This window comes from Canis aureus, chromosome 24 (genome assembly GCF_053574225.1).
Source record: "Canis aureus isolate CA01 chromosome 24, VMU_Caureus_v.1.0, whole genome shotgun sequence".
In the NCBI taxonomy this organism is placed as follows: Eukaryota; Metazoa; Chordata; class Mammalia; order Carnivora; family Canidae; genus Canis; species Canis aureus.
Window position 1 is genome coordinate 31,775,026 of NC_135634.1, and position 14,852 is coordinate 31,789,877.

A 14,852-nucleotide genomic window follows, 5' to 3' on the forward strand; every position below is an offset into this window, starting at 1 on the left:
ATTAGCCTCTTCTTCTTCTCCATTGTCCCTCAAACACTTGCTGATAGAAGTGAAATCTTTCAGATGACTGTGGAAGGTAGTCCTGGGAGAAATGTGCAAGGTGAATGCATTATGTCCACTTGGTCTTAGTCATATGGAAGGAGAAGGAGAAGGGAAGGAAGGAGAAGATGGGCTTGAGGGACTGATTATATGTCCAATTATGAGGTCTCTGTATTTTTTATAGCATCATAATTGGTCTCAAGGGGTGCCTCATTGAGCCACCACTGGGCTTCCTAGTTAGGGCTGGGTGAGAGCCATTGTTTTAGTTTTACAGCACCCTATATAGCTCTACCTTGCTATCTTTATGGGGTCCTTACTCTGTATTTTACGCTTGATTTCAGTTCAAACTCATATTCAAGGTACCCAACCCTGAGCAAAAGGGAGACAAAATTTATCCCTTGGTTCTATTTCCAACCCGTGCAAAAATAGAAGGCAGTCAGAGTTCTCAGGAGCAGACATTAGTTCAGCTGGGAGCTTGGCGCCTGGTTTCCATTGTGACGAGGTCAGGGGAAATCATTAGGCAGGATTACCACCAGAATCGCCCAGGCTGGGAGTCTCATCTGCTTCCCCTTGGTATGGAGGCTGGCTAGGTTTCATCACTGGGAGTGTTAGAAATAAATTTAAAATCCAAGGGTCAAAGAGGCCACTCTTCTTTGCACACATTTTTTTATACGTCTGCATGCACATTGTACCTATGATTTCATGAACACACAAATGTGATCATGTCTCCTGCAGTGGATGCTGGGCCATGCAGCCGGGCCCTTCCCCTGAAGACTGAAGCGGCCATCCCCTGTGAGGAGCTGAACCTTACAGCTCCAAGTGGTCTCTCCTCCTGATGCTCACCCTCTTCTGTTGGGAGCCGCCTTCTTCTTGGGATCAGCCCAAGTCCAGTGACTGGTCTTCATCCTAGTTCAGGATAACTGTCCAGAGCACTACCAGCTCCATGGGGCTTGGCTGAGGCCTGGCTTACTTCTGTCTTCAACAGATACAATCCTGAGAGCACATCCCATAAACCTCAACCCACTTCTCTGTACCACCTGCTTGAATTTTTTGTGTCATCCTTTTTCTTTTTTTCTTTTCTTTTTTCTTGTGTTTGGGGGGAAGTTCCTCCCCATCTCTTGTCCTGTACCACATTCTCCCGAGAAATCACATGCTCATATGTGTTCTGTATTTGCCTATGTTTTTCCTCTGCTTGTTTAGTTCTGTGTGAGAGCCATCTGTGGCCTATCACATTCATTCACTCCTCTTGTCAATGGATGCTCATCTGGTTTCCAGACTTTTGCCTCCAAATAGTGCACATGGTTTACAGAGATGCTTATGTATGTGGGTGCTTTTGCTTCCATGAGATAGTTTCCTGAGAAGAGAGTTGCTGACTTAAAGGGTATGCCTGCTTTCCATTTTAAAACATGTTGCAAGGGAACCTGGGTGACTCAGTGGTTGAGTATCTGCCTTTGATTCAGGCCATGATCCCAGGGTTCTGGGATTGAGTCCCATATTAGGCTCCCTATGGGGAGCCTGCTTCTCCTTCTGCCTATGTCTCTGCCTCTCTCTGTGTGCCTCTCATGAATAAATAAATAAAATCCTTAAGCAAAAAATAACATTTTGCAGATAACCTTCTTGAAACTCTTTTTACACCACTTCACCAGCAGTGTAGGAGAGTTGCCAACTGTGTACGTTCCCACCTTGAGCATCCCACCTGAAAATTAAAAGGCTCGTCTTTGATCAGGCCTTTGTTCAGGTCTGATATTTTTCTCACTACAGCCTGTAACGTGCCCCCTCTCCTTTGTCTTTTTTTTTTTAAGATTTATGTATTTATTTGAGAGAAAAGAGAGAAAGTGAGGGGAGGAGCAGAGGGAGAGACTCTCAAGCAGACTCCCCACTGAGCACAGAGCCTGCCTCAGGGCTCAATCCCACGACCCCTGAGATCATGACCTGAGCCTGTGCCAAAACCAAGAGTCAGATGCTCAATTGAATGAGCTACCCAGGAACCCCGCCCCCTTCCCTTTTAAAAGGAAAGAGTTTGGTGAGGGAAAGACAAGGCCCATGGGCTTGAGAAAGCCCCTCAGCTTCCAGATGGCTGCTTCCTCTCAATAGATGAGAAATATGGAGTGGAGACCAGCAGACCTCTTCTCCTACCCCAGCCTCCCAGCCTGGAGCTCCTGGCTGTGCAGGGCAGGGGAGTCCCAGGGCAGGGGCTGCCACTGCTGCCAGCTCAGGGATGTGAAAGGAGCACTGCTTGGCATGGGAGAGGCAGGGAGGCGCATGGGAAGGATCTGCATGCAGTGTGCCCCCCACCCTTCTGGACCCGAATCAGTCCTTAGCCAGTTCTCTTTGAGTAGGATTATGCTCTTGTCCCCGAAAATGAACAGGAAGAGAACTGGCATGTCAGTGATGTTCTCTGGGCTACAAAGGTTGAAGATTGATGTGACTCTTCTTAAATTGAGGAAAATCTATTTAGGATATTTGGGCACATAGATAGACCTTCTCTGATATCCGAGACATCGGATGCGAATGGGCATCTCTGTGACCTCTCCACCCCTTGCAAACGGGCCGTGATCAGTGATGAGGGTGTTGCTGGGAGTGCCGGTTGCCAGTCGAGGGTGTCTCTGCCTGCCAGGTTGGGCACTGGGCACAAAGCATTGCAGATTCTGTCTCTTTGTGCCTCCGGATCGTCTGCATCTTTTCCCTTCTTGGTGTGTGAAATTAAGCCGACCCTATATGCCGTTATTGTGACACAGAATCATTATCCCTTAATAAGCGTTTCATAACTCAATCTATTTTTGCCAATTGTTTTAAATCTTTCTTATTAGCTATGTTAGGCATGCTATTATCTTAATCTTCTTAACGTCCATGTGAGAGTTTGACAAGTCAGCAGGGGATCTTGCCTTAGCTGCCAAGGGTACATGATTAGGTACCCATGCTCCAGAGCCCCACTGACTCTTCTGAGCCTATTTCTTTTTATTTATTTTTTAAAGATTTATTATTTATTTATTTATTTATTTATTTATTTATTTATTTATTTATTTATCTTAGAGGTGGGGAGGGGCAGAGGGAGAGAGGGAATCTGAAGCAGACTCCCTGCAGAGCACAGAGACCAACACAGGGCTCCATCTCCCAAGATCATGACCTGAGCTGATACCAAGAGTCAGACACTCAACAGACTGAGCCACCGAGGTGCCTCCGAGCCTCTTTCTTTTGAAAAGATCTCAGTTTCCTAAAGTTCAGGAAGTTTCATGCATCAGTGAGATCAATATGAAGACCAATATCTTGGGCTTTCATCAAACTCTTTAACTTTGTGAAAATAAGTAAATAAAGAGGAAACAATGTGTATGTGTGTGAGAGAGAAAAAGAGAGAGGGACAAAGAGAGAAAGAGAGAGAGAGACCCCAGCTGACCCCCATCTGAGAGGCCACTGCAATAACCCAAGTCAGTTCGAAAGACCAAAGAATCATATTTTAATATTCCGAAGGAGTTAACAGAAAGTTGAGAGAGAATAGTTGACGCTGTTGTAGAACTTGGACTGTTCTTTTCTTAGGATCATTTCAGGCTAAGAAATAATTGGGATTTTGGCAGCTGAGATGATTGAGGGCAGAACAGCTTATTTTTCAGTTAATTCCTTAAGTAAACCATCATCTCTGTAACCTGCTGCCATAGCCACACTGATAAGAAGGTTTGACCATGCTGTCCCCCCAGACAAACCATCTCTGGTTTTACCTCCTGTCAAATCCTCCCTTTTTTGTGTTAAAAGAATATTGCCTGGCTCTGCAACCTCATCCTTTCATGGTCATTTCCCTGTGGTTCCAGACGTGTGTCATCCTCACACTCAAGAACAGAGAGTCCTGATAATTAAGTTTGGGTTTCTGGAGATATCAGAAGAAAGTCAGGCTCAGAACTAGGTTGACAAGAATGAGATTATAGAGAGCATCATAATTTCACAGCCAAGTTTCTCCATGTTCTCTCCTTTCTTTGGAATAAGAGGATGCATGGCTGCTGCCAAAGTTCAAGGGTAGGTACAGACAGAATAAGTCATGAAGTGTCTTTCAGTAAGAGAGGTCTTGGGTGTTAACCTAGCCCTCCACCTCCTCACAGAGGACCAATGGGCCTTGCCCAAGAGTAGCCTGTGGGTGTGTGGCAAGGACAGCTCTGTGTGGGAGGTGCTAAAGTGGTGGTTTTCAAACTTTGGTGGCCTAGAATGTTCCTGGAAGCTTTTTCAATTTATAGATTCCTAGGCCTACCCCCCAAAATCTGCCTCATGTGGGCCGGAGTGGGTCCCTCTAGCTCTGATGCCGATTGTTGAGTTGAGTCTAGCAGAGGCTCATTCTCACACCCACCTGTTGTTCTCTTCAAGAGTTTGCACATCCCAGTCCACCCTCCCTCCACACCCTTGGCAGTTAGGATGTGGAGGCACTGTTTCCCTTATGGATCTGCCTCCACTCAGCTTGCCTGCTCCTTGGCTCAAGATTTTCAGATCTGTACAAACTTACCAGGTGCACATGGACCTGTGTCTAATGGAGATGATGGCTTATGGAACTACTGATCTTTTTCTAAGTTTTAATTTTCTGTTAGGTTATTCTTCTGAGTACTGTGGCTTCCTCCTTGTCCATGTTCATAATAAACTCCAGATGTAAGCTCCATGTGTTCGGAAGCGGAACCAAGGGTTACGTGACTTCTAGCTGCATTTCTTTGATATGTGATTAAGCATTTTATCACATTGCCTATTGTTCATTTCTTGTTATTTTCTTTCTGCATTTATTGAATCATCCATCTCCTCCTTGCCAGTTTTTCTTACCGGTAGAATTTAGAATACAATTTTAAGTGCCAAGTAAAATCCCATGTGGATTATTTTAGACTTATTAAAAATATAGGACGAATTGAAATCTTTGCCGTGTGTTTTTTGCTTTAAGGAGCCTGCATATATTTTCATTTTCTCATTTTTTTAGAATTATCTTCAGGACCCATTTTGTCTTCCTGTTGCTCCTTTCCCAGGCAGCTCTGTTTTATGGATACTACCAGTAGTTTTGTTTTAGTCATTTTTTGTCAGCCCTCTATTTCACCCTCTTTCATGGTCTTGAATCCAGCAGGGTTTATCCAGATTCTGGCTTTGCCAGCAAGTAGGGCAGACATGCCGCCTCTGGCCCCTTGGGTCTGTGTGAGTGACAATTCTATCCCTGGCTCAGGTGAAAGACAGCTAGAAGGCTGTTCCCCACATTTCTGGCGTGTCTCCCAGATGCCAGCAGTTACTTATATAGTGTCCCTCTGCTGTACTGGGATGTGATACTTTTGCAAAATTATTATGTACCAGACGCAGTAAACCTGACATACACCAACCACTTCCTGCATACAACCCATAAGGTAGGTACTGTATTACTATTTAGATTATATGGGAAGAAACAAAGGAATCCCAAGACTAAGTGATACCGCTAATGGAGCTGCTATGTAGCAAAGGCAGGACTGAAGTCAGGTCCTAGGTTCTCACCCAGGATGTCCTGCATGTGGTCATGATATGTCCCTAGTGGATGGTAAGCTCACTAGGCAGTAGGTATGATTTTTATTTTGAGGGTTTAAGTGACTTACCATGAAACCTTGAAATAATTGGAATTCATACTCTAAGACTTCATTTAGAAGAGGAGAGCTGTACAGGCAGGGAATGTATTTACTCTAAAACCAAGAGGATTTCATCATATTGTGGCAATGCAGAAAGAGAGAGAGAGCACATGCACACACAAAAGTCAGCTCTCAGCATCCCAGACCTTTCATCCTCAGCCTTGGGTTCTTAAATCCTTCCTCCTTTCCTCGGCTGATGGAACCTGCTTTTTGGAGACAAGAAGCACATTTAGATAAAGTTGTTAATGATTGATGGAGGGCTTCCCTGGCTTGATTCTAACAGGGCTAGGACAGAGAAAGAGCTAGCATTCTTGAGCTTACCACCAGATTTTCCTGGCCTCCCATAAGGACACTGAGGCTTTCATAACCACAGACAAGTAGGAGGTATTTGTTTAGACACTAATCTTTTTCCTCAACAAAAAAAGAAGGTGGCCTGGTGACAGAATGACCCAGAATAATTTTTTTAGTACTTATGAAGGAAGTGCTACTGTCATTTGATTTACAGATGAGAAAACAGAGTCTCAGAGTCTCAGACAGATTGAGTACGTGTGATACGTCACCCAGCTGGTAGAATTTAAATCCACATCTGTCTTATTCCAGAACCTTTCCGTTAAACCTTACCATTTTCTAAAAACAAGCTTCAACTGCATTGCAACATTAAAAACCCAGATATGTTGTCACCCTTTGGCAGTTCTTTGATAACCCAAAGTATCTATAAATATGAGTTACTGTCATATTCAATCATAATGATAAAAAGTTACCATTTATTTAGTGCTTACCATGTATCATGTACCAGATGCTGTGTAAGCATGAATCATCTCATTTCGTCCACACGGCAGTGCCATGAGGGGTTTTCAGGTCCTGTGCTCCATTTTACAGATGAGGAAACTGAGGTTTAGTGAGTTAAGGAAATTGGTCAATCCATGACAGCTGTGTCATCCGTACAACTAGAGCCCTCACTCTAGGCAAAGCACCGCAAGAGAGCTAGCAAAAGGCCCCAGATCCTGCTGTCCTGCTGTCTGTCTGGTAAGGCTGATGTGTACATATCAAGTGGACAAAGCAGGGTAGTGTGAGCTGGGTGCCAAGGGCATGGGGCAGCCAGCACTACAGAGGTTTAGACCAAAAAGACATAAGCACAGACTAGCTGAACTCAGTACTTAGGGACCCAAGATTTTAAGGGCTCCCAGAAATATATTAATTTTTAAAGTCAGAATCTTAAAAATGTTTAGATCAAAGAAGATATATCAATACACAATATTTTCATCTTTATATTGAGTCATACATTAAAATGTGTAATATTTTGTATGAAAGAAGGAGCCCATGAAGGCCAAAGCAGCTAGAGCCATGAAAGCCACCATGTGACCTTGCCATTCCTCCTGGATCCAGGTCACCCTAAAGTGTTGGGGCATTGCAGAGCCACATGTCAAAGGAGCCTGGGTCCCTGCACATGGTCTGTAGAATTACCTGCCAATCAGAAACACCCAGCTGTCACATGGAGATAGATTCAAAAAGTCATCCCATGAGAAGATCCTCTGACTCAATTACTCTAGTGTTGCTCATTTCATTGTGTTAGGAAACACAGTCATATGGTTCCACAGTCTGGGGAAGGTCACAGAAGGAAACTGAACTTGAGCTGAGCTTGACAGGCATCAAGAACTAGCTCAGTGAGAATGTACTGTGTTTTTACTATCTCCACAATGAGAATAAGACCAGCTTTGAGGTCAATTGGTTATCTCTTTGTAAAGAAGAGGTGAAGACTGCTCTGGACAGAATGTGTTTCTGATATGGCCAGCAGCCAGCTCACTACCTAGAAAACTGAAGGCATTCTAGAAACATGTTCTATGCTAAATAGAACCATTTGCACCATGGAAAGTTGTTTCTGTGGCCTACCAAGCTCATGCCCTCATGCAAACACCAGGGTGCAGAACCTGGAAGTAAGTTTTCTGTTTTAAGCGGGTATCAAATAGGGAGTGAACGTTGTGCATAGCCTTGAACCAAAACACATACGGATGATCCAAGATTGGTGAGAGATTTGGTCACCTCCCTCAGGGATCATTAAATCAGAATGAAGAGTCTAAATTACATGCACAATATAATTTGTATGTAATTAATGTACTATAATGAACTAAACTTTACGGGTTTTATTTATAATGAAGTGATAGAAGTTGTGTCAGGGCCAAAGTAGTTAAGGAAGACTTTTGGAGGAGGTGGCACTTGACTTGAGATTTGGGAAATAAGTGAAATTTAAGTAGGAGGCATGAGGATATTTTGAATAGGAATGGCTAATGGCTTGCAGGTGGGGTAAACATGGCCTTTCAGTGAAGAGAGACCGTATGATCGTCAGTGCTCCCAGTCACTTTGTAGGTAAGGAAGCAGGATAGAATTAGAAAATGAAGGATATCTATCTTCCTCCCTACTTGCCTTCCACCCTTTATGAAACAAGAAAACTGTGACTTTGGTATCAAATAGAAAAATGGTTGAAAGCAGGAGGAAAAGAGAAAGAAAAAAGAAGGTACAAGTGGAAAGCAGAAAACAAACTTGGGTGTGGGCAGTGACGATTCACAGTGGCCCTCCATAAAGAGATCCCATAAAACCCTCCTAAAGAAGGCACTCTTTCCCCGCCCCCCTTTCAGCAGTATGGAGACCGGGGTCCTGAAGGATCTAGAAGGTGCAAGGTGAGACACGTGGGTGTCAGTGGTTTCTCTGCAGCATGCCAGCATCACTGTTGGATGCAGTGCTTGAATTTAGAAAAATCAAACGCTGACAGGATGGAGCTGGCACATTGTTATGCTGGTAATTCAGTTCCAACACCGTAAACCTCCCCACTCACTTAAGAACGACTGCGGATGCAATCGAAATCCAATGTCCAATATCCTCTCTTTCTGTGGCAGATTAAGAAGCAAGTGCACTCAGGGATCGGAGAGCCTTGCTGTCTTCTTCCCCAGAAATAAAGATGGGTTCATTTAACATGATTTCTACCTGTTCTTGTGCAATTAGTGTTTAAGTGACTATCTCTGGGTATTAGTCACTCCGAGGAAATGAAATGATGCTATGGTAATTGGCCATGTGGGTTTCTTCCCTTCCCTGGGGATTTCACTTGGCTCAGAGAGCATTTTTTTACATAGGCCCTGTCTGCACTCTTTATTTAGCTAATTAGAGGGCTTAAGAGAATGAGTTGGCATTGGGTAAGAGGGAGAGAAGAGGAGAGCCTGCGTAGTATAAGGGGAAGATCACTTGATTGAAAGAGTATCTGTTTATTAGTACAAACTAATAAATTTTCTCAGCTATTGCATTCTTATCTTGGACAGCTGTGTTACACATATCTTCTCATTTAATCCTCACAATAGACCTGCGGTGTTGGTATCACAACCCCCTCTACAGCGATGAGAAAAATAAAGTTCAGAGAGGCTGCCCTGACCAAAGTTCTCCAGATGGAAAACAGCAAGGCTGAGATTGGAACTCCAGTGGGCCTTAATTCACAGGCTCTGCTGCTGTCCCTGTGTCTGCTTTCTAAATAGACCTCTGTCAAAGGGGACAAAGCCACTTCACCTCACCATCTTCACTTTCTTTAACTTCATGATTCTGTGAAGGTGCTGGCTCTTCTGGAAACTCTCAGTGCCTTTCTTTCTGGACATATGGAAACTATTAAACACATTTTCTACATTTCTCTCTCTCTCTCTCTTTCTTTTTTTCCTCCCTGTCTCTTTTGTTCTGCTTTTCTTCTCTTTTCTATGCATCCAAACCAGGGCTGGTCTTAACAGGTGTGAGGGCTGAACAAGGACAGGAAAGGGAAGAAGAGAGAAGCAGTTCTGTTCATTAGAAATTTCACTTTCCAGCCCTGAGCAACACTTGCCTCTAAATGAGATCTGAGCAACATGGTATAGGGCAAGGTCGCAAGGGCTTGGAGTTGGAGGATTTCATTTCCAGTTCTGCCACCATCTCACTGTGAGGCTTTGACCAAATCATGGCCTTATTGCGCCTCTGATTTCTCATATCTACAACTGTATCATAATATACATCAGGGAGTACTTGTTTCCTTGAAGTCAAAAAAATGTACAAATGTCAGATATAATTAATGGAATTATGATCCTGGTGGAGGTCTCGGACCATCGAGTTCTGAGCCTCCATTTCACACAGGATGAAATGGAGTGGAGTTTCCTGGTACCAAATAGATGGTTGGTGGCAAGCATAAGTAAAGAACTCAGGCGGCTTAATACCCATCTTGACACTCTTGGAGCTAGCTCATTTGCAGAATGGAATCCACAGCTTCTGGGGGTGGGTTTGGGGTAGGGGTAGGAGGGGCAGTAAAGAGATTTCAAATAATCTGTCAATAAACCTCATCTACTTCCCTTGGATGACTTTTTATCAGAGGGGAATCTTTTTGAAATAGAGCTCACCTGGGACCAGTTTTTCATGATGGACCACTTTCTCGTTAGTGACTGAGGTCCATGTGAGACAATGTTCCGTGAGGAAACTCCATGCTTAGCATCCAGCACAGAGCCATTACGTAGAATGGGACTCAAAAAGGAGCACACATTGGAGGAAGGCTAATCATGTGTTTTGCTTCCTTTTGCAGTCCTCCTCCATTTCATTCATTTCTTGATAGTACTTATTCTTCTACTTATGTCTATAACAAAAATTGTTAGTTCTCATTTGGAAGGGGAAAAATAACTTTCCAGGGAGAGTTTTTTCCAAAGCATATTTGACTTACTATACTGACTACAAATATCACTTCTTTAGGTTATATACTAGTGTCTTCAAGGTGGTTTTCCATATTTTTTTTTACCCTGCATTGATACTATGAGGATTATTGTTATCCTCATTTATAACAATGTAACTCTGCATTTTCTAATATAGTAGCCACATGTATGGCTATTTAAATTTAAATGACTTAGAATTGAGTAATTAAAAGCTTTACTTCCTCAGGCATACTGGCCATATTTTCAGTTCTCAATAGCTGTATATTAAGCACTTGTACATATAATCATTTTTTAGCCCTCAAATCAAGTGATGAGGTAAGCATAGCTTTACAAGTGAAGACTGTAAGTCTTGAACATATTTATTCCCCTCCCAAGATCATGTATTGCAGAAGAGTGGGGGATATTGACTGGTCTAACAACAAAACTTCCTCAATAAACCACCATACTATACTGTACCCCTGATAAAGAAATAGCAACAACAACAAAAAGACTTGCAAAATGTGACTAGTGACTTCTACTTCCAGGAAGATGGAATGGATATACCTTTAGCTATTTCTCTGCTTAATTACAACTAGAAATCCCAGGCATTATATATAAAATAAACATAGGAAGATTCTGAAAGATAGAGGGCAGATCAGCTAGACACCCTCAGACTCAAGAAACACCAGTGATAAATTTCCAGGTTTCCTTTTTTGCCACATATACAGACTTAACAGAGTGAATTGAATAAGAAACATGATTCATCATTATGTTTTCTATAAGAAACTTACTTCCAATATAGTTATATATGAGAGTTGAAAATAAATAAATAAATAAATAAATAAATAAATAAATAAGCAAGCAAGAATGGCTGTTCTAAAACTAGATAGTCTTTATCCACTGGAAAAAGGACAATCTCTTCAATAAATGGTGCTGGGAAAATTGGACAGCCACATGCAGAAGAATGAAACTAGACCATTCTCTTATACCATAACAAAGATAAACTCAAAATGGATGAAAGATCTAAATGTGAGACAAGAATCCATCAAAATCCTAGAGGAGAACACAGGCAACACCCTTGTTGAACTTGGCCACAGCAACTTCTTGCAAGATCTATGAAGGCAAGGGAAACAAAAGCAAAAATGAACTATTGCGACTTAATCAAGATAAAAAGCTTCTGCACAGCAAAAGAAACAGTCAACAAAACTAAAAGACAACCTACAGAATGGGAGAAGATATTTGCAAATGACATATCAGATAAAGGGCTAGTATCCAAGATCTATAAAGAACTTACTAAACTCAACAGCAAAGAAACAAACAATCCAATCATGAAATGGGCAAAAGACATGAACAGAAATTTCACCAAAGACCTACACATGGCCAACAAGCACATGAGAAAATGCTCTGCATCACTTGCCATCAGGGAAATACAAATCAAAACCACAATGATATATCACCTCATACCAGTGAGAATGGTGAAAATTAACAAGACAGGAAACAACAAATATTGGAAAGGATGTGGAGAAAGGGAAACCCTTTTGCACTGTTGGTGTGAATGTGAACTGGTGCAGCCACTCTGGAAAACTGTGTGGAGGTTTCTCAAAGAGTTAAAAATAGAGCTACCCTATGACCCAGCAAGTGCACTGCTAGAGATTTACCCCAAAGATACAGATGCAGTGAAAGACCAAGACACCTGCACCCTAATGTTTATAGCAGCAATGTCCACAAGAGCCAAACTGTGGAAGGAGCCTTGGAGTTCATTGAAAGATGAATGGATAAAGAATATGTGGTCTGTATATACAATGGAATATTACTCAGCCATCAGAAACGATGAATACCCACCATTTGCTTCAACATGGATAGAACTGGAGGGTATTATGCTGTGTGAAGTCAGTCAGTCAGAGGACAAACATTATATGGTTTCATTCATATGGAGAATATTAAAGTAGTGAAAGGGATTAAAGGGGAAAGGAGAGAAAATGAGTGGGAAATATCAGAGAGGGTGACAGAACATGAGAGATTCCTAACAGTGGGAAATGAACAAAGGGTACTGAAAGGGGAGGTGGGCAGGGGGATGGGGTGACTGGGTGATGGGCACTAAGGGGGGCACTTGACAGGATGAGCACTGGGTGTTATGCTATATGTTGGCAAATCGAACTCCAATAAAAAATATGCATACATACATGCATACATACATACATAAAATCAGATAGTCTTCAGAGCATGCAAATCACTCTGACTGAGAGGTTAATCCAATAAGATCTAGCAGTCCTAAATGTATATGCACCAAATAACATAGCTGCAAATTATGTGAAGTAAAAACTGATCTCACTAAAATGAGAAATAGACAAATCCACAGATATCCTTGGAGATTTCAACACTCCTCTCTTGACAGTTGACAGAAGAACCAGATAAAAAAGAAGCAAGCATGTAAAACTCAACACACTATCAATCAAGAGGGTCAAATTGACATTTATAGAATATGCCCACCCAACAACAACAGAATTACTCTTCTCAAGCACTTACGTGATAGACCATATTCTAGACCACAAGACACACTTCAACAAATGTAAAAGTAAAATCATAAATAAAATCATGCTTGTTTGGAATCAAACAAAAAATCCATGACAGAAAAATAACAGGGAAAACTCCAGACACTTAGAAGCTAAACAACACACTTCTAAATAATCATGGGCCAAAGACAAAATCTCAACAAACTTTAAAAACTACATTGAACTGAATGAAAATGAAAATAAAACATCAAAATGTGTGGAACACAGCTAATATACTGCTGAGGTGGACATAATTACTTTATAAATACATTATAAAAAAGAAGAAAAGGCTCAAATAAATAACCTAAATCCTATTTCAAGAAACTAGAACAGAAAAAACTAAATACACCCAAAGCAAGAAGAGGAGGGAAATAAAAAATAAGAACAGCCATCAGTGAAACTGAAAACAGAAAAACAATAGAGAAAATCAGTAGCACAAAGAGCTGGTTCTTTGAAAAGATCAATAAACTTAACAAACATCTAGCAAAATTGACCAAGAGAAAAAAATAAGAAAACATAAGTTACCAATATCAGGAATGAAGCAGGATATCAATATAGACCCTGCAGATGTCAAAAGGAGAGGGCATACCGTGAACAACTCTATTCACATCAATTTGACTTAGATGAAATAGACTAATTTCTTGAAAAGTGAACATTACCACAACTCATGCAATGTAACACAGATCATTTAAATAGCCCTATAACTGTTAAGGGAATTGAATCCATAGCTATTAAACTGCCAGAAAAGAAATCTCCAGACCTAGATGGTTCCAGTGAAGATTTCTATCAAAAGAAAAATTGAACCGATCCTACACAATCTTTTGTAGATAATAGAAGAGGATGGAACGCTTCTTAACTAATTTTGGAGCAAGCACAAAACTAATGACAACAAATGAAAGAATAGAAGGAAGGAAGACAGGTAGACAGGCAAGAAGAAGGGAGGAGAGAAAGAACTACATTACAGTCCAATACCCTTTATCCTTACAAAATTTCTTAAGAAAATAAGAGCAAATAGAATTCACAACATAGAAAGGATTCTATATCATTATGAAGTAGGATTTATTCCAAGAATGCAAGGTTAGTTTAGTATTTGAAATCAATCCATGTAACTCATCATATTAACACACTACAGAAGAAAAATCACATGATAGTATCCATTGGTGCAGAAAAACACGCAGTTATGATTTAAAAAAAAACTCTCAGAAAACTAGGAATAGATAGGGAAACTCCCTCAATTTGATAAAGATTACATAAAATAGGTAGGTAATGTTACCTACATGTGACGTTAAACATGATGGCGAAAAAGTAGATGCTTTTCTTTTACAGTCAGGAACGAGGTTAGTATACCCATCTCACTACTCTTATGCAACACATTGCTGGAAGTTCTAGCCCATGCAATAAGGCAAGAAAAGACATACAGGTTAAATAGAAAGAAAATTTTCATTAATTATAGATGATATAATATCACTATTTGTAGATATAGTATCTCTGTTGAGAGTTACAAGAAATCTTAAAAACAAGTTCTAGAACTAAAAAATGAGTCTAGCAAAGTCTCAAGATACAAGAAAAACAAAAAGCAAATGTTTATTTATATGCTAATAATGAGCACATGGACACCAAAATTAAAAATACAATACCAGGATTCCTGGGTGGCTCAGTCGTTGAGCATCTGCCTTCAGCCCAGGTTGTGATCCTGGGGTCCTGGGATTGGGTCCTGCCTCAGGCTCCCTGCAGGGACCCTGCTTCTCCCTCTGCCTATGTTTCTGTCTCTGCCTCTCTCTGTGTCTCTCATGAATAAATAAATAAAATCTCTTAAAAACACAATACCATCTATAATTGCTCATAAAAATGATATCCTTACATTTAAATCTAACGATGTATGTACAGTATGCATATGCTTTTTACAAGAAAATGCTGATGAAAGAAATCAAAGAAGATCTGAAAAAAATGGAGAAAAATATTGTGCCCATGGACTCAAC

General features: G+C 41.1%; 1 protein-coding gene across 11 annotated transcripts in view; it reads left to right on the forward strand.

Annotated features, from left to right (window-relative positions):
* Nucleotides 1–14,852, forward strand: part of ADRA1A (adrenoceptor alpha 1A) — a 109,961-nt gene that overhangs the window by 33,749 nt on the left and 61,360 nt on the right. The gene's annotated exons all lie outside the window — the stretch shown is intronic.